Raw genomic sequence first — 26943 nt, forward strand, 5'->3', positions numbered from 1 at the left:
CTGAGATTTTTCCTCTGGGTAAGTTTCTGCCCAATTCTTTCTGCTCCATAGACTATTTAAGTGGAAACTCGCTTATTTCCAGAACCTGACTGCAAACGTAAATTTTATGTTTTATTTAAAGATGATGGAAGATTAAAAGTTGAGAACAGTCTGCCAGACCCATAAGGAATGGAAGTTTGTTATAATTGCTGACTTGGAGAGCTAAAATATAGAGAAATTGAAGTCTAAATTGGGGGCTTTCTCAATTCACTATGATGCAAAAAAGGCAGTTCATTTACTGTGCTAAAGATACATTCAGCTGTCTCAGTTGCAGTTTGAGCTTTGCCAAAGCCCAGAATAAACCTCAGTAACTATAGACAGGTACTGTTTTGCATTACCCCATAACCCTTGGGTTCCAGGATTTAATATGATGGAAGAGGAAGACAAAAAAAAAAATCTGAAATCTTGCTTTCATCTGAGACTACTTTAAGTTTGGACAAGACACTTTAAACAAAAACATGGGTCCTAAGCTAGGCTCCCAGGCCTGTTTTTTCTAAACAGTACTTTATAATGTTTAGAGTTCATAAGATTCAGACAAAGTCTGCCTAAAGTATTCTGGGATCCTCAGTCAACTGACTCCAGGGAAACATAGCCTATCGTTCTTTACTCCTATTTTGTTAATTTTTAAGCTTGCATTCATTTTACACTATTAAAAAATATATATCCTCAGTGCTCTTATTGTTAAATATTTAGCCCAGCTGAATATTTCTTAGATCATTGATCATTTTACAGTACTGAAAGAGAAATTAACAACACCAAATTGTAGCCCCAAACAATTTATCTATTTGAATAACTGATCATAATCAAGCACAGTCCAGAGGCAGAATTGTTCATCCCCATTTCATTGCTGCAAAAATGCATATTTTATTTTTGTCTTAGTGGCTATTTTCACAAAGAACCAATAAATTTTAACCAAGAATTCCCAAATATTAGACCACTGGACTTCTGCATACTCTCAGAATAGCCCATGGACCACTGTGCAGCCTCATCATCCAAATTATAATTTAGAAAAATAATTTTTTCTGTTCTGCAGAGTTCCATAAGCCATAAGCTGCTACCTCAGCCTGCTGGCTCTGTTAAGGAGACAGTCCTATAAGTAAGACAAGTAGCATTACTATTTTTGAACAACTTTCAGGGTTTTGTTCCAAAAAGGGAAAGAGAGAAGGTTTTCCCAGTACAGGGTATTTCTTCTTGGTTTGATGCTTCCTCACACTGGCCCCTTGTGCTCCTCTCCCTTATTTTTTTCTAGCCAGTAATAACGCAGAAATAAAAGCTATATAGCAATTATTCCCTACTAAAAAGATAGGCTATGCAAAATCCTTGAGGTACTCTTCAGATACCTCCCCCACTCTTTTTTTCTCTTGCCAATTATGATGTACTTAAGATTAAAGTGTGATTTTTTTCTTTGAAGAAGAGATGAATGTGTTTTCCCACTTTACTAATTACAACATGATATATGAGGCAGAAAGCTTTGCAAAAGGTAGCACAGCATGCAAGCACAGATGAATAATAATTAGGCTTGCATGTTTTAGAAATTAAGATTTTATTAGAAGGCTGTTATTTGAAAGTTTTAGTGCTATGTGTAAGTGCAGTTACTATAAGTGGGCTTTTTTTTTTAAAATCCAATCAACCAAGTGCTGCTTATAATGTAGGGGCCTCTACTAACTCTCAGTAAATTCAAAGACTTGCACTGACTTCAAAGGGAGTTTACTCAAGCCCTAGAAAAAGGATTTGTAAAAGTGATTAGTGTCAGGGCTTTGTTTTAGAGCTAAATTTTAACTAACTAGAAAAAATGTTTTTATTATAAAGATTTAATATACATCTGGGAATAAGAATTTCTCTCCCAGTTACTGTAAGACACCCAACAATGAAGGAGAAAGGATGGTCCTATTGCTTTGTTACAACCCATGGTTTCTTCATTGTTGAACATTTTGTGCTGCCATTCAGAGACACAACATAAAAGAACTGTATTTGTGTTACCAAAGGGTATCCCTAGGGACATGCTGGGAGAGAAGCTCTGGAAACATGACTAAAAAATTATGCAAACCCCTCTTTTCCAGCAGCATATAAGAATGTGTATCCTTAGCTTCACTCATCTAATATTAAAAGAGAAAAACTCAGAAAACATTACTGGCCCCAAGTGAAATTACCTTTATTCATACACATATTATTTCCTTGAATTATGAAGCTACTCAGCATGGCAGATCACACCAAGCAGGAGCACTGCCCCCTTGGTTTGGCTGTGCCAATCTGAATTGCCCTTCTTGCTTTAAGTGGCCAATTCTCTAAATGCATAATTTCATCCAACTGGAGTTAGATATTCTTCAGTGATTAACAGAATCATCACTGTATTTATTTCAGGCATCTCTGCATCTCTTTTTACTGCATCTCTTGCCTTTCCATTCTCCTTCAGTGTTGTATAGATACAGCCAAACCCTCAGTATTATTTTAATCCCTTTACCCTGCACACAGATCAGTATCCACAGGGAAACGTGCAGGTCTACATAAAGATCAGAGGGTCCACCAGCACTGAGTAAACTTTATAACTAGGGACTCCAATATTTATTGCTTTAGGCCAAGCCTACCTTTTAGAAATACAGAAGCAGTTGCTTGGCTGTTTCTTAACCAATAGACATCTAGAAACAGAAAAGATACTAAAAATGGTGCAAAAAATAAAAAGAAAAGCTACCAAGACAGCATTTGTGATTGTGGAATCATAGTAATAGTCACAAATTATGATTTATGGGTGCAGTCAGTGAAACTTCAATTGCTAGTATGGACATATTCATTTTGCAACCTATGGAAGAAACTCCTGCAAGCCTTTTATACCAATCCAACCAAAAACTAAGGTCAGGCACCAACACTGGTGTAATCGTGGCAGCACAGAATTCAGAATGTTCTTTGCAGATCACACTGAAGCCTGGGATGAGACTCGCAGTGTTACAGGCATCCATGCTAGTTTAAATCTACACATGGGCACACAGCACCTTTCACAAGCAGCTGGCAATATACAAAAAAGTGCAATTCTAACAATGTTTTATGTATTCTGTGAACATTTCCAAGTGTTTAGGGCCTTAAGCATCAAAAGAAGTCTGGACATAAATAATAATAACAATTTAATTAAAAAACAAAAACAAAACAATGCAGCACAAGGGATAGATTTGTGCTTAAATTTCTAATTTCAAATGCAAATTTAAACCCTCTCAAATTCTGGTGGTGTTTTGCTCTGGGATATGGTTCAGCTTTAATGACCCAGAAGTGAGACCTGGTAGGGCTGAGCAGAGACCTGCACCCACATTGTGAGAGGAACTGTACGCCTGTGAACACCAAGGAGTGGGCAGGGTAAAATACTTGGGGCTGAACCCAAAAATGAAAATGATGTCCATAGCTTTCTATATGGTTTTGTTGTAAAACCAGGTCAGCTTAGTAGTATCTAAATGTATTTCTTCCTCAGAAGAGCTCCTGAAACAGAATGACACTGACAATTCTGCTGACATATAAGAGCTTTCTATTCCACCACCACCACCCCCTGCTTCTTTACAAGGAGATGTTTAACTATGTTGGCAATCAAGGGCTTCTCTGTATCTCTTTGCAGTAGGTTATCTATTGATTTTAACTGCTTAAAGTTTAACAGAGCTTTAGTAAATTTCATATTGATCTATTAAACTTAATCATGATTGGTTTTATGGGTTCTGTTAAAACATATAGTGGCCAGGTGTCCCAGTCAATACCTATATACTGTTTTCAATTAACTCACTTCAAGGGGAAAAAAAAGTCTATGGAACATATCACTGGTTATTTATTTTGTTAGTCCATGTCTCAACTGCTTATGCAACTGACCAATTTTTAAAACAATGTAACACAGATGCAAACTATCATCGAAATTCAGGAGGAGTAGTCTAGTATTAACTGCTTAAAATTGCACTAAACATAGAAAGCAATACAAACACCAATAATCTGTTTTAGTTGATGCTCAGTTTCAATTTCTCATAAGATTATGGTATACACTTGTGTTTGCACTGAATTGTGGACCGTTCATAAAAAGACTTCTAAGCTTACCAAGAGGATCAAAAGGAATTAAAAGATGGTGTTACACCATGCAGCAGCTCTGCCAATAACAGGAAAGAGAACATTTTCTCAATGTATAAAATGTCTGCGTGGCATGAGGGAAAGCAATCTTAATTCTTAAAGACTCAATGCCAAAGTTTTTTGGTTTTGTTAAGATACCACATAACTTCACTAGTTTTCATTGAAAATATTCTACTTTTTAAAAAAGATGGGGAAAAAACCCATCCTTTTCTCTCATTCAGGACCATACAGTATTGTCAAAGATCTTTTCTTTGGGTTTATTTCAACCAGAGAAAGTGTGGCCTGCCAGTTTCACATCAAGCTTATCACAGCTGGTACAAATCATTCCTGTCCATCACAGCTGCAGTATACTTCCGTCATCCTCTGAAATTTAGAGAGAATGCTTTAATCATTTTACTAGCTTGTGCTGCTGTTCTGACAGTGCAGAACTATTAAAAAAAAAGTTCTAAAACTAGGTCAGATGTATCATTGGCATAATCAGTTTGTTTAAAACCTGTTTTTATTCTACTTTGCAGTTTTGGAAAGTGCTAATGGTACATACTTCAAAATTCATATTTAAGAAGAAACTTCTTTGTCTTTTTCTCATTTCCTTCTTCCAGGTTATAAATGTTTTGGGTTCCATGGTGCAAATTGCCATAGGCTGCTTCATAATTGGGTACCACTTCTATTCGGAAGCATTACTTGGACAATTGCAGTGAAGAAAATCTAACATAATCCTAACCTATTTTAAAATAACTAGTTTCCAGAAGAGTATTGTAGTCATAGGTAAAGTGGTCAGTACATTTAATTTACTGTTTCCTATATTTGAAATTTATTTAAAACACAGTTTATCTCTTCAACTTTTGAGAGTGACATTTTTAACCACATGAGTAAAACAAATCCAATTTTAAAACTACAACTCATTTTGCAAGGGAGAGAGATGTCAATTTAGTTTATAAGCCTTGAGGCAAACTTTACCCCTGTTAAAACACAGAAAGAGTACTTGCTTAAGTTGCATGAAAAAGTTTGTGCTGCCAGCACATGGAATAAGCTATCATGGAACATCCATTTTTTCAGTAAATCAAGGAAAGAAGAAAGTGCAGAAAAGCCACAGACCAGACAGTTAACCCTCTAAAACAGTGATTTAGCAGAGATTTCTCCCCACCTTCCCTCTTTTTATTTTAGAGGATGAGTTCCTAGGTTTTGATTGTGAATACATCAGACACATGTTCCAGTAAATCCATTTGGTTTGATTTCTATAGTAAGAAAATGGACAAAAGTGCTAGAGGTTTTATTTCTATAAGGGTACTATTAGACATTTAATTCCTGGGCTTTATTACATTTTGTGCACATTTTATAATATCTGTTCTTCAGCTGGCTTTCTCAGATGTTGTGTGATTCTTTAATGTTCATTTAATTAGGAGTTTAAATGAACAAAATTATAGAAGTTGCATTCCTCCATGCTTCCTATAGAGAGAAGTTTACCATACTGCACAGATCAGAAAGCCATAAAGTCAAACTGACGGGACAGGCACCACCATACAAAGCTCTTGTCTACCAAGTTTTTTTTTTTTACTTTCTTCTGAAAGTGAAAGCTCAGTTCTCTTATCACCACCTAAGGAGTTCAGAAGAGTGTAGGTTTTCCTGTAACTTCAACACCACTCTCAAAATGACCTAAAAATGTGAAAATTGCTTGCCTGAGAAGGACTAAAGTCTCCCATGGAAGATCTAGGAAGCAATAAAATATCACTGTATTAATTCCTGTTAATGTAGCACACCCATTATTAATGCAACATAACCTGCTGATTTCATGGTAATGGTTCTTTCAGTTTGATTTTCAAGATTTTATAAGTAAAACATTTTTTTCTATGTGTATGAAAAGTTTTAAATTAGCATTCCTAAATAAAGAGGGAAAATAAAAGGGACAGCAGCAGGGAAATAAAAGGGACAAGTGAATTCCTCAAGAGGAAGACAAAGCAAAATAGAGTTGACTATTATGGGGAAAAGGACACGGTATTTTGTATGTTTCAACTCCAAAAGAAGAAAAATATATTTAATTTAGAAAACCTCTATGGGAACCAGGTATGAAGGATGTGAACTGGCCATTGTGGAAAGGGCCTTGAATATTACAGCTATGGCATACTATTTATGTCTTTTTCAAACCCAAACCCAAAACTCCCAAAGCTTGTGAAACTTGCGTGTTGTTGTGTTTTTTTTAAAGAAAACCAACCAAACAAGTAGCCTCTCATGATAAACCCTATCAAGAGCACAGAAGTTCCTCTAGGAAATACAGGACAGACTAAAGAAGTTTCTAAGGAAAGAGACCAGAGAAATGTTAATGAATGATTCCTTTGACAAAAATCTAATTCTAAAACTATTTTAGACAAAGGTAGTCACAGGGCCACAATAAATACGAGACGCAGGATGTGTAACTGATGACACAAAAATTTTAAGCCAGGCTGAGACTCCAACTCACAAGGGAAACCATACTGCTGGCACAAGAAAAATTACTGTCAGTAGCAGAAAAAGGTATTTGAAGACTCATTGATAAGCTGTTGAGAATAAACTATTCAATTACCAGGGTTTCTCTTTTCACCTACTCTTTTCATGGCTAGATAACTTGTGAATACAAATCAACAGATATGCATTTCTTGATTTAAAAAAAAGTGACAATAAGCTTATGCCCTATTTTCCACCTCCTTTCACCTGTTCTGATCCCGTCATAAAAAACCATCACATGCTCTTTTTAATGGCACAACCAATTCCAGGAATCAAAATTCTTTACTCAGAACTGAGACAAGATCAGGCATATTTTCTCTTACAGTTTAAATTTTAAAGGGTTTTGAAGACATCCAGATGGAAGATCAGGCATATAAATTGGATGATCTTTGGCCTATTTCAGAACACAATGACTCAGTCTATCATAGAGCAACTCTCCAGATTATTTATTGGGATGCTTGTCTCCTAACAAAAACGTCAGCAAGCTTCTACAATTGCATTAAGTTCAGCTGAAAAGAAGTTATAGGCTGTCCTGAGCAAGAAGGCAGCTGAATTCTGCTCTACATTTAGCAACAGTGACCCCCCCCCAAAAAAAAATTCTAATCTATGTCTCCTAAAAGAGAATAAAATACTTTAGCCACTCTTAATGCAGATTAAAATCTTTTTTAATGAGACATTACTTAGAGCAAATGCAATTGACATGTTTGTTATGTAGGGCGGCTCCTGCTGAGTCCTTCTGAAGGGCAGTGCCACCTCTCCCAAAGAAGACATGCCAGCCTTCGAGTGCCCCAATCCTGTCAAGCTCTCTGGCAGCTAGGCAGCCTCACCAGCAGAGCAGGTGCCACCAGCCTGGCAAGTCTGGAGCATGAGCTGGAGTGTGGGACAGGAGCTCTGTGGCTGTGCACCCACCAGGGCTGCATCCCCTGCCTGGAAAGGCTGAGCCCAAGGGAGCCTTGCTACAAGGTACAATCCACCCCTGCAGCCTGGCACCACCTCTGATACTATTCCAAGGTCTCCATCACACACTCACACCACTAAAAAGATGATATGAGACTGTTGAAGTATTGGGTTATGTGTCAAATATGCACATTAAATATTCAACAATAAATAAAAGAAATCCTTAATCACCAGAACACAGAAACCTCACAACCTATTCCCTAATAAGCCAGGTGAATATTATTTAGAATTTATTTTTTTTTTACAATATGAAAATCCACAAGAAAAAACACGCAAGCAGAAATATCACCTGCAAATCCCTGACATGCTGTGGAGAAACTCTTGGTACTATGAGTAGCTCATATTGTACCACCCAAATAAACTGAGTCATCCTCTCTCTAGACACTTTTATCTAATTCAGCCTGCATGATTTGACCTTGGAGTTCATAAAAGTACATTGGAAAAAGAAAATATCTCAGCCTATAAACCCAAAAGAAAATTTCTGAGAGTTTTGAAGAGAAAATGCCTTTTTCTCTCTGGAGAAGAAATAAAATAGCTGGTCTGAGTCTTTGTTTGCACACAATTGCTGCCACACTAAATTTTTGCCTTACTTATAGATGTAGATCTACAGGTGTGCAGCATGTTTTACCAGCAATTAACTAGATGTCCTGAATACTGCAGCACTGAACTCTGATATAGCATTAGGTACAAGATGGTTGAACACCAAAAGGGTGGGAAGAGTGCTGGAGGAACAACAAAGCTGAGCACATGATGTACAACACCACAACTAAGATTCAAACCATCCATTTGCAAATTAAAAATGCTTCCTTGACACAAAATATTTACCCCTCTGTTAAACTCACAGAATGGTTAAGCCTTTGCATAACCTTTAGCAGCTTGTTCTTAATCTCTGCAGCTGAAATACACAGCCACCTGATTAGGCAAAGCCACATTCATTCCCCTTCACCACAAATCTCAATATCACCTGTCTTGCTTCTGCTCTTTCCATCTTCATTCAAAAGGTCAAGAGGATTCAATGGAAAGGGGCCTATGCATCTTTGGAGCATTGACATTTTGTGATTCTCTTCTATCTTTACAGGATTTATTTTCCATTCTGTTGTAGCTGGCTGCTACTACACAGACCTGAATCACCAAATGTTTTATAACTCAGGGTTTGAAGCCTATGTAAAACAAAAAGCTAGACAGAAACTTATTTTCCATATGGGCAAGAAAGGACAGTAGGACAGTGTTATACAGCATTCAAGATACATTTTTACTTCAACTTGACACAGGCCAGGCTTCTGCTTTTTTAGAATGACATATAGAGATAAACCTCAGGGCTAGGAAGACTTTGTACTAGTGAGCAAAAAGTTCACATCAGTTTAAATGAAAGCATAGCCCAGCTGGTTTACATTAGCTTTTTCTTTTGTAAATAAGCTTTCAATGCACAGAGGTAACATTTTAAAAGATATCCGAAATCCTTTGAATAATTTATGCAAAGGCTATTAAACAGTTCCTCTGTTGGTGTGCTTCTAAGTTGTTACATGTATTTAAACAGCAGGATCACATTTTTATCCATATGTTTTGCCTCAATGCAAGCACATTTCTCTCTATTCCTCTTTTACAAAGTTTGTCTGAAACTCAGAAGTATGACAGCAATTTAGAGCATAGGTCACATAGCTCAAGCAGAATCAGAAAACTTGAAGTCATGTATAAAGAACATCCTTTTCCTATAAGTTCATCGAAGTCAGGCAACATTTAACATGGAAAAAACATTTGGGAGAAGAATTATTACCTTATGAAGGAGGGCAGAATCCCAGCAGTAAACCACATATTATCCAGGTAGGCAGCTGGTGTGCTAAGGAAAGACAGAGCAGCGACTTCATCAAAGAACACAACTAGCAAAAAATGCCAGATGCACAGAGCTAGAAAGGTAAAGGAGAACACCACCAGCATTTATAATGCTCTTTCAGGCATCTGCATTTTATAAAATCAGAGGATGGTCAGGTGTGATCTATCAACAAGGCTGTCTGTAGTTAAACCCCATTAAGCAACTTCAGAAATTGCTATTGGTTCTGACCATTAACTGCTGCATGTTCTTTTTAAGTGTTTAGGAGTTTTCTATTTATCAGAATGTCACCGGTTCTTGCACACCTATAGAGAGAATATTCTAGTATCTTAAGCCTTACAGATCTTAATTCTATGCTAAACAGAGCTTGTGGCTTATATTAAGACAAAAACTTAAGATAGGTTACTTATGAGGATTATTGATGAGAACCTCTTGGTAGAAGACAGGGGTTTGGGTCATCCTCCTAAAGTGCAAGTATGATTCAGTTCTCCTTAATTTATATTAAATAGATGAGGGTCTCTCACCTGACCTTGAGCTTCTGCAATGATAGCTATTATGCAGTCTTTCCTGAAAGTTTATTCTTTGTCAATTTTTCTTTGTACTGGAAATTTTCCCTAATATTGAAGTTCCATTTTCCCTCTCTGCTTGAAGCTTTGGTTTCTTATCTTCCTCCCTAAATTAATCCACCATGACTGTAACATGCTTAATGTAAAAATTATATTTTGATCAACTAATTTCCTGACCAGACATGCCCAAGTCTGATTTTTTCCTTGTACAATCTTATTTTACTATTTACTGATACTCTAAATTGTATCCAATTTGTCTCTCTTTCAAAAAATGTGGCACCCATAATCAAGCAAGGAACTCTGTGGGAGCAATGAGTTCTTACTCATAAAAGTGAAAGTGTAGGGTAATATCACTCTTGCCTTCATATTATGCTAACAAAGAATTCATGTATTGTTTTGATCCATTACCATCCTCACTGCTCAAACATCTTGTTACTGTATCTTATGGCTGATTGAAACTCAAAAGGTATCAAATATGCTCTTCAGGTAGAGCTGTCAAAGCAACTGGCTGTCAGGATTTGATTCTAGAGAGAGCACACTGTTTCTGTTTTGTAACTGAATTGAAAGGATGGTAGAAAAAATAAGGCAGTTCTTCAAGAAGCATGAAGGTGTGGGAGGCCTGCTAGCTTAGGAAATTGCTTAGGAAGGAAGTAGGAAAGAAAGCTGCAGAAGGAAGGGTAAAACCTGATGGAAAGAATAAAGTTTAAAGAAATCCAAGCCAGGTAAAAAAATACAAATTTAATTTAGGACATAAGATGCAAATTATATGGGCTCTTCCCCAGAACTTTCATTCAAATATGCCTATATCCCTCCTCAATCATGTTTTATTTACATATATAAATAACATTATTCCTCTGGAGTTCAGAGTTCATATACTTGTAAAATAAACCCCAAACATGGCATGGGGGACATCTGTGTTTATTTTCTCTCAATTTCTATATTTTGGGCTGTCCTATTATTGATATTAAATCCCAGTCCTGAAAACTCAACCAGCTTCTGTGGTTTCCAACCAAGGAAATTAAACTTGTGTGGAATAAATTGGGATGTTTGTTATATCCACAGAGTTTCCATTATCTTCAATTTATGTTCTCAGTGACACTGAGCAAAATTTATAGCTGCAACTAAGTCAATGAGTTTTGTTGACTTGTGCAATGTAGCCCAGCCCAAGCTGACTATTATGGGAATAAAGCAATTTTTATTTTTGCTGGTGAAGGTACCTAGATAGAGACTACAATGCAAAGATCTGCACTCAGATCAATGGAAGAGAGAGTACTTTTGGCTCCTATTTTTCCAAATAAAAATGCACTTAAAGATTTTATTTCACTTTCATTTTACTTTATCTTGCAGGTTGTATTTAAGTCATTCCCAAAACAGGTTAAACTCCATCTTGATGTGTATTCTTTCTGTATTCAGCTCTCATTCTGTTCTCCAACTTGGTATTTCAGTAAGATGCTGCTGAAATTGAGAGGCTGTAGGTTTTTTCTCTCAGTGTTTTCTCTTCCACTTTGGTGTTGTTTAAATTGAGAGGAATGTATGCCTACTGCTGGTTCAAGACAGCTGGCATATTATTTTTGATGATGCTAAACAAGAAGAGAGTTAATTTTCTGTCATCTTTGCACTCTCTCTGCTGCACAGTGGATGTCAGAACATCTGGGCACTCTGCTCACTGCTCAGATGTGCCAACATGAAGAGTCACACCTCAGATCTTTTGGCTATCCACCATGTATGTTTAGATAATAGAGTTTCCTGATAATGTTTCCTGCAGGTAAAGTCAAAATAACAGACTGTCAGTGCTTGAAGATCCACCACCTCTTACAGTGTGAGCTCTCTGGGTCAGCAAGAAGAGGATTAGCAAGAGCAGCTCTTTTTAAAGTTTAAATTAAAGTTTATTGGAAGTAATTTTTCCATAAAATTCCTGAAAGCCTCAACACAAGGGAGAGATTGAAACCTATGCTTTTATAGCTGCTTCTTATTAAGGATCATTTGTCATTGACCTATTACCATGTCATAGATAATGCACTACAGAGAAATATTGTTTTCTATGGTGCTTTACTGTGGCTAAAGGCTTCACTTTAACCATCATATCCCTGTTGAACTTCTCTGACAGCTGTTGTATGTAATGCCAGTGTTTTACTGATATTACTAGACATGCTTAGATTAGAGACAGATTTTTAGGAACCACACCTATCATCCCATACCACCTTCTCAGTAATCATCAAACATCACAGCTTGTGCCATTATAATTGAGACTGCTGTTTTTGTTTGCTTTCATTTTTTTTAAGGACTCCCTTTCCACAGGTAGCTCTGTCTGAGCAGTACTTTGCCAGGGCCTGAACTGTTGCTCTGAGGTCAGCACAGTGGTGGGGCACTGAAGGCAGTTTTCAGGAATGACTGAGACCATGATAGAGCTGGAAGTCACAGGGTTTTGTGAGAAAGTTTCTGCCTGAGAACATTCAAGCTGTAATTGTTTACACTGCAGGTTGGATCAGTTGAAAAATTTTCAGTGGCTTTTGGAAGAGACATGGATTTCCATGACTTTTTTAGAAATTTTGGAAATAGGGTTACAGCATGTTCCTATGGTTTTCATGGTCTTGAGGAGAGAATTTAGGAGTTATAAAAGAAGGAAGTTATTCCTACAACCCGACCTAGAAATTCTTTTAGGAAGCAACTCAGCTTCTAATTTGGAAGGTTAGGAGTTGAGCATGCCTATGCTCTTCTCAGAGAAAATCTTTTCATTGCTCCAGTGGGCTAAAGATGTGTCAGAAATAAAAAATTGTGTTGAAACATGGGTGATATGGGCACTATTGATAAAGGGCTCATTGGAGCTCTGATGAAAACTTATTGCAGGTCTTTAATTCTATAATTGTCCTTTACATTCCCCTATTTAAGTCATATTCTCATGTAATAATATAATCATATATATAAGTAATATATTCTTTATAGACTATTGGAACAATCTCAGTAATTTAGAAGAAAACACGGTGTGAGAACTGTAAGGTAGTGAGGGTGAGTCATTTACTACACATTCTCCTCCCCACATGGATATAGAAATAAATGTTCTGCACTGGAGTATTTGGCACGTACAATTATGCTGTTTGCTCAAGTACACTCTGTCTTGCAGTTGCAACTGTTAAGCCATTTTTCTCTTGGTGGTTCCTTCAGTACATTTACCTTTCTCTAAAAACTGGGTGTGTTGTCAGGCTTGCAGCCATAGACACTCTTTTCCTCCTTAAAATATTCTGGTCAGAATTGTTAAGATATCCTTAGGGTTGGGCCCCCAATATGAGAAACAAGGAGAACCGCATACCTCACTTTCTTAAAGACACTTGAAAATTCAATTCTTCCCTCATGCAAGGTCAGGACTAAAAGGATAAAGAACATATACTTTCAGGCCATCATCTTGCAAGAATTTCTTTATACAAGGTGAATTAAATATGTGCAGAAGCATTTGTAGTATGTGGATTTAAATGCAAATAGATTTGATTGGAAAAAGACCTTTACATTTGCAAGGAAATGCCATTTTAAGGGAACATTTTAATACACTGGTGTGCCTGGGATTCCCAGATATTTAGCAATGGAAAAAGCCAAAATTTTAGCTTCGGTATAGCTTTGGATTAGTAAGCAGGTCCTGGGCACACATTGTATTTTATATACCGTAAACAGTTTCCTCTTTATTAATCCAGCATGCAAGGCTTTCATTTCTTACTGAGGCCCATTTTTTTATTTCTTGCAGATTTTAAAATCTGTCGTGTTGGCACTTCACTTCTTGGAGACCACTGGTGTCATTTTCTCCAAATTGTTAGCGTAAACAGTCTGTAACTTGAGTAAGCCAAATGTGGGTGTATTAATCTTCCTAGTGCCAGCTAAGCAAGCCTGGCAAGGCACAGTTTAATTCTGATATCAGAAGAGCAGTAAATAATAATCACTTTTTTCCCCCCTTTTCAGTGCTGAAATACCCAGATCCTTGTAAGTATATTTGACTCTTGTAAGTTAAAAGATGAATAGAAGATGAAGGAAATTATTTTTATAATCGTATACAGGAGCAAGGATGAGCGAGCTAGGATATGAAAAGATCAGTGTGGAATATTTTAAATAGTGGTCAAAAAGTAGAATGGCATATAGAGACAGTTGTCATCATCAGTGTTAGTTAAAAGCTAACTCCACCACATTAAATAAAAGAAAACATGACTTCATGAGTGTTTTGCTAGGTTAATAAGTTGAAATCTGGCTACTGCTAGACATAATTCAAGATATCTGCCACTCTCCTTGGTGAGAAGCCTGTGTCACAAGCCACTGCATCAATGCATTGCTTCAGCATATGGCTGCCTTGTGAGACATCCTCCTGTACAGTGACCATGGGGTAGTCCAGGTCAGCTTCCTGCAGGACGCTTAAGCCTGGCTTTCAGGACGGAGGGTGTAATTCAAGCCTCAGAGCTTTCCCCGTGTTAGCAGAAGGTGTGGTGACAGATTTCCCGCTCCTTGAGTTGAATGTCAAGAGTTGTTACTTCCACAGCAGTGTTCCCCTTCCCCCGCAGCCCACAGATAGAGCTCACTGGGTTTCTGGATCAGGATAGATGGCACAGAGACACAGGAGAGCGGGAGCCAGGGTGATGCCAAGGGAAGGATCCAAACTGTCCTGGCAGCAGTGTGCTTCAAACAAAATATGGAGAGCCTCAGACAGTCAGTAATGATGTGTTTGCAAGGACATTGCTGGTGCTTCAGGAGTACATGGGAAGTGTGCTACCCCCAAAACATTCCAAACCTCCAGGGAGATTATCAGCACTCTGGAGGCAATTTCATGCCTTCTCTTAGGAGGGCAAATATCTCTCCTTGCATTTGTTACCAGCAAGCAGCGAGATCCCATCACATGCCCATTCCAGCAAAGCTCACATGTAACCTGAATCCCCATGGAATTAAGTCAAGCACTGTCTTTATGGATTTTATGCTCAGATTCCACACTGTGTTTAAATGCTTTGCTGGGAGGGGGCCAGTGCTCCCTGCCATCTGAGCATGGGTTACCAAGAAAAGCACAGCCTAACCTAACACCAGCTTTAGCCCCATAAAAACGTCATGGATCAATTCACCTTCAGGCTTCAGTATGACCTCAAATAAATCACCCAAAGCTTTTGAGATCTAAGCACTCTTAATTACTGTTGATGTGAACAGTGAAATGGCTTTCTTAGTATCCTATACCATCCCCAAAGTTTCAGTATTTACATCTGTGTAAGAGGTTTGCAGACACACAGAGCCCTTGATTTCTGCAATATGTTTTCCTTGACAGGAAATAATAAAATTCCTTGGGAAAATAGGGTTGAATAATCTGTCTCAGAAGCTTTACACATAATAATTTACTACTGTGCTTTCAGGTTTCTCTGGCACACGCAGTATTCCACACCATGGAAGAACACTCTATCAGAGCTCTGATGTTGGCATATGAGGTCAAGAACACGTCTTAGACAGGCTCTGAAATCATTGTTCTGCTTTGTTTGCTTTTTGGTGAGAGGGTGGATCCTCCCTGATCTGCAGTGGCCATTCTCTTCCTAGCAAAAAAAAATCCAGCTCTTTCCTTCTGGGCATGGACAGGCAGCTCAAACCTACTGCTCTCTGAATGCCAAAACTGCTGCTTTTCTATGGCCAACAGAAAAGCAAAGAGTGGGAAGGCCACTGCTGAACCCTAGGAAAAGCATTTCTGGCTTTGTGCAGGTAGGTAAACACACACACATTTTCAAATTTTACTTTAAAATTTAACTGTAGTTACAGAGATGTTTGTGGTTGAAAGAAAGCATTGCCTTTTCCTGCTTGAAATCAATATTTAGCATTGCATTTTCTCTGACATTCCTGAGATGAATGCAAATAATCATATATACACAAGCAGGAATGATCTGTCAGTCACAGCTCATCACTACTTTTTCTGGAAGTGAACAAGGCCAGAATATGGGACAAGAGCCAGTAAGAAAAATAATACTCCAGGAAGCTTTAATGCTTACTGTAACCACAGCCTGAAGCATCAGCATTTCAGATATCAATAATTTACAGGAATAGATAATGACAATAGCTTGATTCAACTTCTCATATGCTCCACAGGAAACAAATCAACACAGGTAACTGGAGATAGGCTGCAGTGAGTTCTGAAATGCCAGATTTTGTAAATTTGGGTCTAGTACTGTTTCTGAAGCTACTAACAGATGTGAGGGGTGGGCTCAAATCTGTTGATGTGAGTCAGAGTCTTGCGATTTATTTCAACAGGCTTTTCAATGAGGCCCTTCTTGACATTTCTCAAGAGACTTAAAGTACCCAAATCAAATCATCAGCTTAGTCTCCAGTTTGTTCTTTTTCAAAACTCAAAAACCTGTGGGATGTCAGGCAGCAAGCATTAAATCCAGACAAGACATACTTGTCCCAATGAAATAAATGGGCATTTCATCATTGGTTCTGAGACTCATTTCCTATGGTGGTGACATACAAACACAGGAATAAGAAGAGGAGGATCCACAGGTGATTTAAGGAAAGTCTATACCCATCTTCTTAAGTGGAGAGTAAAACCTACTTTAAAACTGATAAATTCTGTCATTGAGACAGAAGTACATCAGCAGAAGCCTAATGTAATTACAGTTTTCTACAATGGCAATGCATTTTTAAGTATCTTCAATTTATTGTCTTTTAAATAAAATACAGTGAAATAATAGAAAAAGAACAAAGTTCTATCAAATTATAGCTAAACCACCTACTTTAATCTGCAGGTGACAGAACCAATACCACCTTCATGCTTTATTGAAATGTGTTATAGATGGCCTCAATTTCTTTATTCCCTCTGCATCAGGACAGTTCATTGTTTCAGACTAAGAAGTAACAGCATGGTTCATGTTGGATTGATACTGAGCAAAGTCATTAGAACAAGACAGAAGACTAATAACAGACTATTTGATGTCGTTGTTTTCCAGGTCTGACACAAACGTTGCTTTGTACTAATTTAATATCTATGTTCTCATCATTCTGAAATAAATTATTTCTAACTCCCAGGTATCTTCTATTGATTTGTGTGACACCTTGCTTAAGACTCATGTAAATGCCAACCCTACACATTCAAATACCAAGGGATTCAAACTAGTCATGAGATGAGTTTTGAAATAATGAGAATGTAAATCAACTAAGGCTGGGGGGAGGGGGAGGGGTAAAATACATTTAAGTGGGCATTTATATGCACTTGTGTGATTACTGGTCCTTTATGAAACACCAGCAATATCATCAGCCCAGGCAACATCACGAAGCACGTAACACACCTTAAGTTAGTAAGAGAAGGCCAATTGTGAGAGAATCCCTATCTAAATAAACACATTGCCTTTTTGGAGACTTTGAGCTAGATCTTAAGATTTTTCTGTCCAAAAGTAGTAGGTTTCGTGGTTCATATTTAAGATATGTTCATGTGTTTATTAAAAAAAAAACTATTTACCAGAAAAAAAAACCCAGAGAAAACCTCAAGAAGGCAGGATAGACTATTTGACATTTCAGAATTTTTCTTTTATTTCTGGACTGAAACCATTACCACTGTGGCATTGCCACAGAGACATAGCCAATGGAAGTGGAGGAGGGGACAAGGCATCCCTGACAAACATGACTCAGGTCATTCCCAACCAGTGCCCCAGTGGTATGAAGGGAACTGATACCATTCTCTGTCCATAAGTTGCTGTGCACTTAAGCTGGGGTGGACAAGGAAACAGAAGCAGTGGGACTGACCATACACAATTCCTTCTACTTATGCAGCCCAGCCTTCCCAAAAGTGGCTGATATCCCACCAGGTGCCTGGCACATGATGGTCACACTGGGAAAGACTGAGTCTCCCAGACCCATATTGGGTCTTTTTGCTTCCCACTTCTCTGCCCTGTGGCTAAAGCAGATGCCCAAAGGTGTCTGGGTGGTCCTTGTTAAATTTGACTGTCTGTCAAACTGAAAGTAGCTCATGAACAGGGACATGGACCAGAAACACACCTGGCCCATTTGGTCTGACTTGAAAGACAAGCTGTGCATGCTCCTACTACACACAGGGGACAGAGTATTTGAAAATCTAGGAAAAAGCAATGGACTACAGAGCTCAGCACAGCAAAGATGTGCATCCTTGGGGCTGGGGAGCATCCTCCTAACTTCAAGCTTGTTCCCATCTCCACAGGTTGTCTGTCCCCACAGTTGAAAGCAATGAGGTAGAAGCACCTTTAAAAGAGCCACCATCTCTTAGGCTGATGCCTAGAGGAGCTGGAACAGAGGCTACACAGAGTTAAGGGTAATAAATGGATATTTTTTGAGAGGCCTTCAAAGGCCACACCCTGGCAATGCCAGTGCCACAGTTGTGGCCCCTGCCCGGATGGCTCTAAGATGGAAACAAAAGAGGGTTTGGTCATGAGATCTCACATCTTTATAGGTTTTAGTCCATTTGCATGCAGGAGTCAACTATCCAATTAATAGTCACAAATTGTGAAGTTTCATCCTCCTTGCTTGCCTGTTTGCCCACCCTCCTCTTTTCACATTGTTTATGCTCAGGGCCTGAAGTTTGAAGAAATTATCCTTGAGTCCTTAGCTGGACTAGGACTGTTTTGTCTTCACTGCCCAAACACAACAGAAAAGCACACCTAAGCAGAACAGAAAAAGTTAAAACTTAAGGCATCAAGGTATTCTGAAATACTTTGAAAATTTGCCTCTAAAAAAAGTACAAGTCCCTTGAAAAAATATAATGTAAAGGAAATAAAGATCACTGTCCCACAGTGTCTCTGTGGGAAAAGCAAAAAACTGTGATGGAGAACAGAAGTTTCACCCAGCCATTTTTTATCAGTCACAAAGGTATCTCATAATAAATCAAGTTAATTCAAACACACTGAATTTACATTTCACTTAATTTCCTTTCAAAGTTGTTACAAGTAATATAACAACATGGTCACTGTTTTAACTCCACAGGGATGTTGTCAAAGCAGTATATCACAATACACAAAGTTAGAAACCCCATGTTGCCAAATTTATATCATCATGCAATTTAGTTCCCAGTGCCATAAATTTCAGGTGGCAAGTTTAGCATTTTGAACAATTCATCTGGAAAAGTGACAGTATATTTACTTCTACCTTATTTCTCCTCTGAGTTCACATAATAGAAGTAACTGGAAAGCTATATCAGACATGTAATGTAATAAATATAGCACTGCATAAGGTATTTGGAAGCCTTTGACAAGGCAAGCCCATAAATGTAGTCCTCAATAAATCTCAGGTTTGGTATAGCACCTGTTGACCAATGTCATTTCCTCTGCTTAAGTATTGTGCAAATGAGTTCTGGGGCAGATTTACTGGCAAAGGGAGAGAATTGAGAAAGGGGATTTAGTCCCAGCCATTAATCTCAGTGGTGCAATGCCCTCTCTCTTTTCCAGATGACTCAGGGTAAGTCCAAAGCTACTTAACCAGTTATACTGAGGCTCTACCTTCCTCTGGCATGTGATGTGCATATAGACATTTATATTGTAGGCCCTTGTTCAGTGCCAGCTCTCATTTATGAAAAATGCAAGTGGTACACGTATATATTCAGTTCTTTTTGCTGGATGGTATAAACTACCCTCAGTAATTTGTTATTAAGAAGCTCTAGCTTCATAGAACTGACATTATGACACACATAATATTTTCATAAACTGTGAAGGCTAATAAGTGTTATTATGGAGTAAGCACTTCTGTGTTTTCATGAAGTGCTTGATAGGATTGGACCTTCTCTAGAGGTAGGATATGATTAATATAACCTCACCCTCAGATCTAAGAATACTTTGATTATTTGCCCAGATAATTAAAGCTGTTTACTTGTGCAATGAAAGGCCAATTTAAACAGATTGTGAACCTTAGCCTAGGGAGCATTCAAGAGTTCTGCAGCTTGTTACTGGCAAAGGATGAATTTTAATACTGAAATAATTATTTCATCATTATGAACATACTGAGATTGGTAAAGATGCTTCCTAAAATTGTGATTATGATCTAAGCATGCTGCAGATATACAGAAAGCTGTCAGCTATTTATTGAGCCTGTCTTGTGGCTAGAAATAAATCATTCTGTAAAGAAATGTGGAACATTAACTATAATCTTTAAACAGCTTAGGGAATTATGTTAACAAATATAAACATGCACGTGTGTGCAAAATAACAGAATGACCAAGTTACTATCATTTGAGGCATCCAAACACATTAAACTGTACGATTTATTTCCCTGGTTTTTTTCACAGGTTTTTTTCTTAGTACTGAGTTCATCCATATTCTCTTAGACCTCGTGGGAGAATGAATTATTAGAGGCAGGCATGATAGCCAAAAGGCACGGGTGTAAAATCTTTGCACAGGGCTGGCAGGAAAAGAAGAGGATGTGTTACAGGGCTATATCTATGTCAGGGGGTCATGCCTTTATCAGGTACAATGGAAATTTAACTTGCATTATTTCTGTTCCTTTAACTCTCTCTGCAGGCATTCATAATCAGAAGTAGGAGAGAATTTTTGGCTTGGGATGAACCAGAAGAGCTGCTGGGGGTTGAGGAAGAGTGATATCGGCAGCCACTGCTTCTGAGAAGGATGCTGTGAGCTGCAAGGAGGGTTACACTAACAGACTGAATGGATGCTCTTAATCCTCTTTGGTGCAATTGCCAAGGGTAGAGGAAGTGACCAGTAAGCAACATCTCCTGCCTTCACGTGGGTCACAAATTCAAGGTTTTCTCTGCGTGTGCAGAATTAATGATTGCCTTAAAATAAGTAAATAAGTAAGTAAATGAATAATTATTGCTGCGAGACTGTGGAGAGGTCCAAGATTTCTGCGTGCAGATTCAAGCCTCTGCTTCGTTCTTGTGCCCCGTGAGGATTTCTATTTTTCACTGGTAGTGAAGGTCAAAAGATATTGCATGGAAGGGTTTTTTTCCAGTTTCTATTTTGTTATAAATACACACAAACATTGAACTGATTTTGTTTTAATGGCAAGAAAAGAGTGGAGGGAATCCTGAATGCAGTCCATGTTCCAATAGGACCTCTTATTTTCCTCCTCTACTTGGAGGCACAACCTGCAAAATGGGATCTCTACCCAGTGGCAGGGAAAGGTGTTCTGTGAAACAATATACTGCCATAGAGGGAAATTACACAGAAAAAGGAAGATGGAAACAATACTCAATCAATTACATATAAAATAGTGGAAAAGTAGCAAAAATACACTTGGAAGGGAATATGTGAATTCTTGTGCAGGACTATTTGATGTAGTTTACACATCCACTGATACTTTAACAGGATGTGCTCCTGATTGATTACTGCAATACAAAATTCCACCCAAAGACCATGTAGATTTATTATTTTTCACATAAAAATACATTGCAGGAAATAGTTTTAAAATGTTCCTAAATTCAAGACACTGAATTTGTCCTTTGGAAATGTTACAAATGAAGTTGCTAATGTAATATTTTGACCTTCTTACCACTCCTTTCTCTATATTCTGGCTATAGGCTAGATGAAGCATAGTCAACTAGATTTTTTTCCATTCCTGACACCAGGAAACAAAACAGCAGAGAGAAAAACAAAAACAAACAACAAAACAAAATAAAAACCTGAGCTGTTAAGAAAATCAAGAAATATTTGCTAAATGAGTCAGCAAGGTCTAGATCCTTGCTCTTCACACAACCATGTGCAGAAATGACTCTGTGACAAGAAATCCTGTTAAAGAATTACATTTTTAGGTAGAAGCGTGAAAATCAAATATAGGGTTTTAAAGCCATTTGATCTCTCCTCCAAAATACTCTAATACTTTGCTATAGAGCACTGACATGCTGGGATGCCATCCCCTTTGATTTAAAAATAAATGGGTAATGAGAAAAAACAGAAAACATCCCTAACCTCTAATTGCAAAATTCACTTTTCCTTTTGTTCAGTTATTTAACAAAGAACTAAAAATCAGAGTGAACTTCTTATACATGAAATATTTTAATTAGAGAAGGCTAAGGAGGTGTCTGTCCTCAGAAGACCATATGGCTTAGAAGTAAGTAATTCCACATCACTGGTTTGCTGGCAATAATGGAGTGAGGCGGAAGAACGAATTCATTTTAAATCACATCCATAAGGGAATGAATTGTTCAGAATGTTCTTTGTGCCACACAATGGCTGTAATTTTAAACTGCTAATACCTTACAATAAGACCCATAAATGAGTTATTTCTTGCTTTTCATGGGGCCAAATTCTACTTTTTTGATGTTCTTGTGTAGCTGTTATTAAGATCAGTGAAAGTCGAGTCAACTTTTACAAGTGGGGGATTTGTTTAAATCTATTTGGACATAGTTGGATAAAGTTGGGCTGCCCAGCTCAGCTGTTCCTCCCTGTGTGCCACAGAGCACCTGCAGCACTGGAATGTGCAAAAAGGGAGTTCCTGCCTAGCTACTCTCTCTTACCACCCATAATGAACCTTTTGGTCAGGGATATGTCTTCAGTATCTTTTTTTTCAGCTCTGGTTAGCTCAGTGGGTGCCTCTCCTTCACAGGTTGCCTGTGCTGGGCCCAGCTTGCCTGACGAGCAACTTTCCTGGAAAACATAAAATGTGAGGATGTATCTTTCAAGGATAGGATGCATCCAACAAAGCTGAAAATACAATTATTGATTTAAATAGTTCAAAGTGTTGCACATTCATTACCTGGAGAGGAAACCCATTGTTGTTGTTCCATGTTACTCATTGTACAGTCAAGCTGGAGGCCTTGATCTGCGGGAACAACAGGAGATGAAAATTCCCACTGTGTCTGGAGTTATGCCATCCCCTAGCAGCATCTACCATATTGGCTGGTATTGGCTGATTTGTACATGGGAGCATGGATACAGCTACTCATATACTGAACTACAATGACCATAGCTTTGAAGGACTGAAACTTAAATGATAGCACCACATTTCAGAATTTGCTTCCTCGTTTCAAGCCTGCTGGGATGGAGAGGCATCACATTGCAGCCCTAAGGGCAGCTGAGCAGAGGGTATGAGCTGCAACTCACACAGGGGAAAACTGCCCTGATGTGATGACTGCCCACAACCTCAGCAGGACACAACCACCCCGGGGTACAGCCTGAAGGTGAAAACATGTCCTAAATCCCACTGGTGTCACCAAAGGGCGAGCCCCTTAAGGTCTAGGTGCTGTTTCATCTACAAAAGGGTCTGCCAAGCACCTACACCTGTAACTGAAGCTCCACACATCCTGCTTGACTTGCCAACTCACTCTGAAGACACCCGAAGCCCAGAGGTGCTCAGCTTCTCATTGGCAAAGGTCCCACAAACCCCCAGCCATGCCCTGAGCAGCTCCAGTCTGCCAACCTGGGGCTGCCCTGCTGATGCTGCCTCATCACCTGGGCTCCATATCAACTGAGAGGAGATGTGAGGAAGCTCTACCTTTGTGGAAAACAGCTCTACAGCTAAAAACTTCGAATGTAGGTGACCTCAGTTAAATTCAATCCTCTTTGTGATGGGATCTGAGTATACATCTAGAACCTTTATACCATATAGTATATAGTGAGCCATTATACCATAAAGTAGGCAACCACAGAGACATTAGTCCTCTTCCCTGGCAGGACTGCTCCCTGGAATATGATATAAGGAAAATATCTAGGCCTCAGTGAAGGCTGTTTTAACTCTAAAAGCTACACTGTTTCACTCAGTATTAAACTAATTAAAGCCTTTACTGGGGTGGGTAATGGCACTCAAGTTTCCATGGTTTACATTGCTAAAAAACAGGACCAGGTCTGAACCCATTACTAAGTCGAATATTTAATTTTTCTGTGCCAGGCGTAGAATCTCAAATGAAAAAAACTTGGAGGAAATCAACTACTGTCAGGTGACAGAGACATTCCTTTTGTACCACTGCAGGAAACTTTTTCAAAGGGAAGTACTCTGGCTAAACCCTGCTAATGAATCAGCTGTGCCTCGGTGGAGGTATGGCCTTGAGATCTCCCTTCTACAAAAGATAAATGAGAGATCAGGATTATTAACTGTATTAATGTAGAGAAGCAGACAGAGAAAGATGGCATGACCTAAAGCGGGGAGGTCCATAAGATTCTGAAAGGAATTATACTAATGCTTTCCTCCATCATTAAAACTTTTGTTCAGGTGTATTCTCCTCTGAAAGCATTCATCAGCAATCATATACCATGCAAATGTAATTATTTTTTCTCATATGGAAGCAGAAAACATACACCTGCATATTTCTTTTTCCTGTATTGTTTTCCATAAAGTACATTTGTAAAAGAGTAGAAGAGCTCTGCAATGCTGTTCGTTCAGAGATAAGCATCCTACTCAATTCCCTTCTGTAGCTAGACATGTCAAAATGATGGAAAGAGGCAGAAGAACAGTGGCAGAAATAGAAGTTTGATGGGCTACAGTAACAGAACAGAAAAGCTGGAAGAGGCTAAAAAACCTTCAGTGATCTTTGCATATACATAGGCAGTTTAGAAATACTGTCCTAGTCGGAATATATCCATTGAAGCCTAATCAGCCCCTGAAATTCTGTTAAGAATGGCCCAGAACAACAGCTATGTTGTATGAAAGGAGATAAGGTTTTGTTTGTTATTCCTTACAGAGACTGAAACTTTAGCTCATGTTCCACAGACCAAAGAACCTAAACTACAATGGGAGGCTGCTCAAAAATGTGCAACACTTTTCTTCTTACAAGTAGAAAGTTCCATCAAGCATTGTAAACAAGCAGCTCTTGAGAAAGGAATCCCAAACATAGCCTAGCTATGGCAGAAAGTGAGAGAAAGAAAGGGTGCCTGGGTGAGTAAATGAGAGCCTGGTGTGCTGGGACCAAGTATCTGAGCCAGGGCAAGCTCAGCTCACAGAACAGTACTTGCCCTGTGCTTAGGAGTGATTGACCTTGATTCCAGTGCTGTTGTGGGGTACCTACTCCTTTTTCTGCTCTCTGCTTCTGCAGCTCTTCCCATGACGGACAAAGCACTGAGGTCTGGAGCAGCTGCTGTTTGTGTCATTTAGTGGAAATTGCCAAAGAAAGGGGCAAGTTTTAGATCCTCTGTTTCTCCCTCACCTATCTCTGCTTCACTCACTTTTAATTTTTCCCTGTAACTGTCGTAAAGATTCACCTTAGTGACCACTCCAGCCCAGTTCCAGCAACAGAGAACCCTTCAGTTGCCAGTCATCTTTGCAAAGAAATTACTTCAGCCACACCAAAATATGTGGGAAAAAAAGAATCACTTGGTCTTAACCAGTTCTCCTTATTCACAGTGAGATAATTACAGAGCCTTCTCTTCTTGGCAGGGCATCCACCCTCTCTTTTTCCAGAATCATTGAGGTATATGAAGACTTCCCACAAAGAAGTGAGATTCACAAAGGGATTGTCAGAGACAGAGGGAATGGCCCTCATTCTCATTTGCCCTGAGATTGATTTATATTCTGCTTCATGTGTGATGAACATCAGAGTGCATCTGAAACAGAAATAAATGTGTTCGTACCTCCCTAGCACTGCTGGGATTCTACAGTGGGTCCTTGTGTGAATTGAAAGAGTCCATCTGCCTCTCAGCTGGGACTTGCACTGTGTTTTGCTTTTACTGGGCACAGGCAGTGGCCTAATGGAAGAAAATTTCAGTACAACGGTGCTGAGCAGCTCATGGAGGAGCACAGACCCTCGCTGAAACTGGAACAAAATGTCTTAAGTCTGGGTCTCAGAGGTGCACCCTGTATCCTCTGCCAGTGCTTACTTGACAGAAAAACTGCCAACCATAGCAGTCAAATGTGCAGAAGCTTTGCCTTGCAGAAGCTGTTGCTGCCACACTCTGCAAACACACTCTCCCCAGACAGCAATTGCAGTAGGTATTGTACCAGTGTAGCAGCCAGCCCTAACATTCTGTGCCCAGATAAACTTATTCAGCTGTCTTTGTTCTGCTCTGCCATCGTTTTACATAAGAAACTACTGAGAAGTTCAAATCTTCTGAAACTAGTCAGTGGTGGAGTGGTGTGAGGATAAATAAAAGTGGCGGCTCTTGTACAGCCTTCATTCTCTCCCTGACCTTGACTTATTTTGGGATTGTACACAAGTAATTTTATTACTTTGCACATTTTCTGCCTTGCAAACACTGCCTTTTCTTTGATGTTCTTTAGATGTTCTTTCCAAATGAGTCTGCATCTCTGGATTCTTGCTAAAACTACATGATAAATAAACAACAGTAATAAATGGTATATCTTGGAAAGTGTCTTAGCAATTCAGGAGTGGATTGGATAAATCCAGGCTCTCCTGTGCACTTTTTCCAGGGGAGCAGTACATACAAAGTAAGACAGATCTTGACCTCCTCGCCAGTGAATCAGAATGGCTCCATCACCTGAGAAAGGATGAGCAGCCTCTGCAATTCTGTGACTGCACTGCAACATTAGTCAGCCCTGGAGATGATGGGGAGATTATTTAATAGTATTGAGCATCAATTTCTGGTGAGAGGTAAACACTTCTAAGGTAGATTGCAGCCGCCACATGGTTCCCTCCTGGCTGATGGGAGCTGAAGAGCTGGCCCTTGCTGTTGCTCCAGTAACACAGCTGCTCTGAGTTGTTACTAGTTTTACATGCTACCAGGAGTGCTGACACAAATCCAAAAGAAAATTTTAAAAGGCAACCAAAAAGATACGGCAGACAAAAAAGATAAGGGCTGGGAGCTAAGTCAGAAGCAATCAGCCCTCCAGCTTCATTGCTTCCTGTAGAAAATATGGGCTGTCATTGGAAGAGCTTAAAGCTGTATCTCAGAAATTTGTGCGACTGAGAAACCTGATAAACACAAATTAGCCTTGCTCTTTACAATCTTAGAGTCATAATTGATAGGTTTAGTGCATTACACAGGTAGAATAGGAAGAAAAATTATGGCAATGGCATTTGGTATCATTTATTTTTATCAACCCACAGAAGCTTTTATTTGGCTGGAAATACAATGCTGAAATGTTTTTTCATGTTTCAGGTCTACATTTTCTCAAAGAGTAGATTTTAACTTT

This window comes from Sturnus vulgaris, chromosome 1 (genome assembly GCF_052056855.1).
Source record: "Sturnus vulgaris isolate bStuVul1 chromosome 1, bStuVul1.hap1, whole genome shotgun sequence".
In the NCBI taxonomy this organism is placed as follows: domain Eukaryota; kingdom Metazoa; phylum Chordata; class Aves; order Passeriformes; family Sturnidae; genus Sturnus; species Sturnus vulgaris.